Genomic DNA, 6,000 nt, shown 5'->3' with positions numbered 1-6,000 from the left:
TACGAGTGTATTCTTCCAGATGTAACAGAGCATCACTTCTTAATTGTATTAACTTATGTCTCAGTAGTAAAAAAAGTATTGGAGGTAATTTTTTTTCTTTAGATTTTTAGAAAGCTAAAGCTTTCTAAAAAGCTAAAGGAAACAAGAAGACTATAATAGTCATTAAGGGGCGGAATACCACAGATTACATATAAAATGCATTAGAGTGATCTAAACTTACTTCCCTGGTCTGATCATGATTTTCGTTGTTTTCATATTACTTTATAAATGTTCAGATGTATGTATGTATGTATATATATATATATATATATATATATATACATACATACATCTATACATACACACACATATATATGTTTCAGGCGCAAACTTAATTGTTTGCATACTTGGGATTAGGAGTTAAATAACCAAGGTTATAAAATTACTTGGTAACTCTAATATACAGTATCCCCAAGTTAAAAATTAATTACACATACACACATATATATATATACAGGGTGGTTCAAAATTCCCTGTACAAACTTTGAGGAGAGGTAGAGAACATCAAAATCAATTATATTCACATAGGAAAGCATGACCGGAAACGCAATCAGAAGGTACTAACAGGGACACAAAGATACAGAAATAACACAAGGTAGTAAGTAGTGTAAAAAACTTTATTAGGCGTAACTGAACAGTTCAATAGTAGTTGGATACATAATATAGTTTCACGTCAGGTGCTCAAAGTTACGACCATTAGCAGTGATGCATGCCTGTAACCGACGACGCATTGATTGCCATACATTTTCGAAAATACCTGGAGTTTCCCGGATATTAGCAGCGGCGATGGCGATTCTTGCCACGAGGGCCATGTCAGAGGCAACAGGCGTTTCGTACACCATGGCTTTAAGGATTCCCCCACAGAAAGAAATCAATGTTCGATAAATCAGGTGAGCTTGGGGGGAGGGGCATGCGACGGGTCCACCACGCCCAATCTGTCGAGCCTCAAAGGACCTGTCCAAATACTGACGCACAGAAATGCCAAAATGGGCTTGAGCCCCGTCGTGTTGGAACCACATCTGCCGACGCACAGTCATTGGAACATTGTTCAGTAAATCCGGCAGAACTTCTTCCAGAAAGGTCCGATACTCCTGGGAATCCAGTCGGGGTGGTAACAGGTATGGGCCAACTAAACAGTCAGCGACGATACCTGCCCATACATTAATGGCGAAGCGTCGTTGTGCAGCATGTGATCGCACAGTGTGTGAGTTCTCATGGGCCCACACATGAGCATTGTGGTGATTGAAGACCCCTTCGCGGGTAAATGAAATTTCATCCGTGAACAAAACACAAGTTGGAAAATCCGGGTCTATGGAAAATCCGCTTTTCTGCAGAAACCACTGCGCGAATTCCACACGTCGAGAATAATCTTCGGCCATCAGTTCAATAACTGGACCCGTTGCAGATGAAATGGATATAAGGACTCAGAGTGCAAAACGCGCAATACGGTGGATCAAGATCCTCTTATAGCAGAGGCAACGGCACGTGTGCTTGTCTCTGGATTATTGTCCATCGAATGCAACACCTCCTCTTCCGTGGCGGGATTTCGCGTCGATTGTGGCCGCCCACTATCATGCCTGCGATCCCTGAATGATCCATAGTCACACATATTCTGATGCAAATGCGCAAACATTTGGTGATGCGGTACACGTCTGTTTGGGTACCTTTTGCGATACATTTGTACAGTGGCTCATCCATTACCGTCAGCTAATCCGTAAACGAGGTGCCTGTCTGCCATCTCAGCGTTCGTAAAACGACGCATGTTCTTCGTACGACGTGGAAAGCTTGAATGAGGAAGCCCCAATTGCTCACCTGGAGCGCTGGCGAACAGCGCCACCTATCACTTTCGGGTGGCGTTTCCAGTCATGCTTTCCTGTGTGAATATGGTTGATTTTGATGGTCTCTACCTCCCGTCAAAGTTTGTACTTTGAATTATGAACCACCCTGTATATATATCCAATAATAACGAAATAAATGTTACACATTTTATAGACAGCATTATCTCTCTCTCTTTTTCTTTCTTTGTAGAGAGCAGCTTCTATTCTCTTTTGCTAACTGTAAACGAATATTCGCTTGTTGCTGCATAATTAACGAGTAATAAATATTTAAAATTGTTTTATGTTGGAATATTCCATCGTTATGATATGATATTGATAACGATGGAATATTCCATCGTTATCAATATCATAAATTGGCATATTCATTGATATCCGTTGTTGAATGTTTGATTTCGTGAAAATGAAAAATTAATGCACGGATTCAAAGCAGTATAAACTATAAGAAGTGAATACACTACCAGAATAACCTGTTTGTAGCATTCGCTTTGAGACCGTGTCTATTAGTCGCATATTATACATTTTAGAACCGCATGTGCGAAATGCAATTATTTGAAATTCAAAAGCAGAGTTTTCTAGAAACTCCGTTTAATTCTGTTCAAACGAGCATAATTCCTGCAATTGCTCATTTGCTACAGATGAAGTCGTCATCCTACATGGGACTGAAAGTAAATGGGTAGGGAAGTAGAATAAGAACATGATGAGATATCAAGAAATTACGAAACTGGGTTTATTTTTCAGAACTGTTTGCACATCGGTAATGAAGACTTAATATATATATCAAGTCTTCCTTATATTTCGTTTACTAATTTCTGAGACGGAAATATCTGTGGGTCAGTTTAAGATAACGCCGAGGCATCTAAAACAAGGTGATTTGCATTATGTGGGTCGGTTTTGAGTTGGTGTGTTTTCGGATTAAAAATCCGACTTTCCAAAAAAAAAAAAAAAAATCCTATTACCATCGTTTAATCGCAGCTGAAAAATCCTAAGAAATGTTTGTTTCTTGATGGGATTTGAATTCAGATCCTTTCAATCACAAAAACAAGTTTCATTATTTCTACTTGGACAGATTTTAAAAAATGCATTGCTGACCTCACATTATTATAAACTTAACCATATGCTGACTTTAGGAATAAATGGCTGCTGGTTATTTAGAAACACAAGAGAAACAAGAAGTAGTTGTTTCCAAACACGATATTGTTTAATCACTTGTCTGAAACTCAGAGTTGTGGCCTTCTTGACAAGATGGAATTTAATAGAGGTTCTGATATGTTTTTTGTATCTTGCTCATCATCACATTTCTTCTTTTCTCAAGAAACCGATGAAGAATAAACGTTAAAGAAACGCTAAAAAGTTGAAAGCAGTTATTTCGGTCTACGTGTGGTCAAAACAACGGAAGTGTTAATTATAAATTTAATGTTGTGACATTTCTATGTCACAACAGAGAGAAAGACTACAACATATAGAAAGTCAATATGAACATAAAACAGAATTTGAGAATCATCAAGTAATCTGATGATTTTTTTCTTAAGTGTTATGATAAAAAATTCTAATAACAAACAATGCAATTTATTAGCTTGATATTTACTGGAAGAAAACTGATCGGCTTTTTGATGTTTTTTTTTGATAATATGCTTTCTAATTTACCATTACTACAAATCTGTATCCTCTCAAAGTCAAATCATATGTATACTATACTAAAAAAAGTATATCACAAACTGAAGTGAAACTCAGAGTTTTTTTCAGTTATTAATTAGTATGATAACAAGAGGTCATATTGAGTTCAGCGGGTTACTTTGAGGATACTATGAGGATAATCATAGTACCCTCCAGACTTCACGTTCATAATTGCATCCCATTTATACTTTTTCAGCGTTGTTTTGTTCATGGAAGTTGTGAAAAAGGCAAACGTCAAATACATCATATTTCTTGATTTAGATCATCGTGAATTTTACTATAATAATGCGTACTGCATTAATAGTTCGGCGTTATATCCCACTTACACTGCCTGGAAAGAAATCATTGGATACTCCCATGGGCAAGGTGCATCGTGCTATGTAACGACTCACGTGTTTGTAGTCACGGGTGAAATATACGACTCACGTATATTTCACCCGGACACAGTGCAACTGTGTCCGGTTGAAATATACGTGTGTGTGTGTGTGTGTGTGTGTGTGTGTGTGTGTGTGTGTGTGTGTGTGTGTGTGTGTGTGTGTGTGTGTGTGTGTGTGTGTGTGTGTGTGTGTTTAAATGTCCGAAAACTGTGCTCTAGAGACGTGAAACTGTTTCAAGTCATTTCAGGCCTCCAGTAAGCGGAGCAGTGGTCTCATACCAGGAGAATGAAATTCATTTCAGACTAAAAGACACTCACAAACATTCAAGGCTACGGTGAGATTCGAACTTGCAGACTGATGGTTGGAGAGCGGATACACTAATTACATGGCCAACTAGATTCGCCAAGGAAGATTAATGCAATCTAGCATTAAAGGCTAATTGCTGGCATTTGCTGGGTGAGTGATTAGCGTACCAGCGCTCCAATCAACAGGTCGTGGGCTCGAATCCCGCCATGGCCATGGATGTTTGTAATTGTCTTAGGTAGAAGATGAATTTCATCACCCGGTGTGAGACCACCGTCCCGCTTACTGGCAGACCGAAGTGGCCGAAAAAGTTCCATGTTTGGTCTCTAGAGCAGGGTTTCTGGTCCGTGTAAAAAGATTACACTATATATATATACTGTATATTGACAAAAATTGGGGATGGGGAATCCTTAGCCCACCCACGGTACAAATGCACTATAATTTAGTAATGACACTTCGTGGGTGGTAACCGCATAAAAAAAAATAGAATGCAGTCAGCTTCCGCTTCTCCAGTTATTGGTTCCCTTTTTTTAAATAGATTATTGTTATGAGATATGACTGATTTCTGAACGAAGTAGGTAAGACAGCTACGTAATAAAATTCCCATACTGTTGAATAACGTAAGCAGGAGCGATGCTGTGTCATTTTACTTTCTTCTTGTTCTTTCTTCACAATGCTGCCTTTCATTTTGGTTCAAGTGTGCCAAAATTGTTATAGGACTTTAAACAACATAAGAAACAAATATATTTCAAATCTAGTCGAAAACTGTTGAAAGATGTGATCCTGAATGGATCATATCTTACAACCGTTTTAAACATCTTTCAACTTGTCTGGTGAGAACAGATTTCAAGTCTTCTGGGAAATCTTTAAGCGACGTAAGAAACAACTATATTCTGAATCTTGTCCAAAATGGTTGAAATGTCTCTTCGAAGACAAACTCCTCCCCACTTTACGTTCCTGCTTCTCTTTAATACAAATGGGCCATTTTTTCCAGGGGTTTTTAACCAATGCCAGAATAGCTACGTTTCAAATTTTACAGAAATCGGTTGAACGTATAATGCATACTACAATCTACAGAAAAGCCCTCTTCCCATTCCTCCATTTTAGAGCCCGATTAGGCCGAGTTTCTCAAAAGATATCCAACAAGGTAAGAAACAACTACATTCAAAATCTAGTAAGAATCTGCCTTATGTAGGAAGAGAAAAAAAAAATTAAAAAAAATGACGCTTTGGAGACGAACGTTTTTCGCTATTTTCAAAGACCTGTAGTATTTTGTATTAACTGGATTTCACATTTTAAATTGGTAAAATTTTACTGCGTTTACTGATACACCTCTATCCAATAAAAGTGACGAGCCGATGATATTTAACTTCGAAATGGAATTACAGGAAGTCTTTTGGTCATAATGATTCTTGTAATATGGATCATTACAAGAATCAAGTCAGTGGCTATCTACAGCAAGTGGCTGAAGCTTCAATGGTCTGAATGCCGATCTTCAGAATATGTATAAGTATCTTGATGAGATGACCAGTGAGGCGAAGGTCTTTTCGGATGAACTGAGATGACTAGCATAAGTGTAACAAAGGATCCGAGAAAATATTGTCAACAAAACTTTATTGGGATTTGAATTTGACATTCGCTGATTCATTTCATTGGAATCAATATACGCTGCAATTTACAGTGTAATAACACATCTTGAAAAATAAACTGGCAGCAATGAACTGTACTGCCATAAAACAGCTTTGGACGAAAAAACTAGGATATATTAA

The sequence above is a fragment of the Typopeltis vanoorti genome, chromosome 20 (genome assembly GCF_054136105.1).
Source record: "Typopeltis vanoorti isolate ZY-2024b chromosome 20, IOZ_Tvanoo_1.0, whole genome shotgun sequence".
In the NCBI taxonomy this organism is placed as follows: domain Eukaryota; kingdom Metazoa; phylum Arthropoda; class Arachnida; order Uropygi; family Thelyphonidae; genus Typopeltis; species Typopeltis vanoorti.
Note: the sequence above shows the minus strand (reverse complement) of the source record.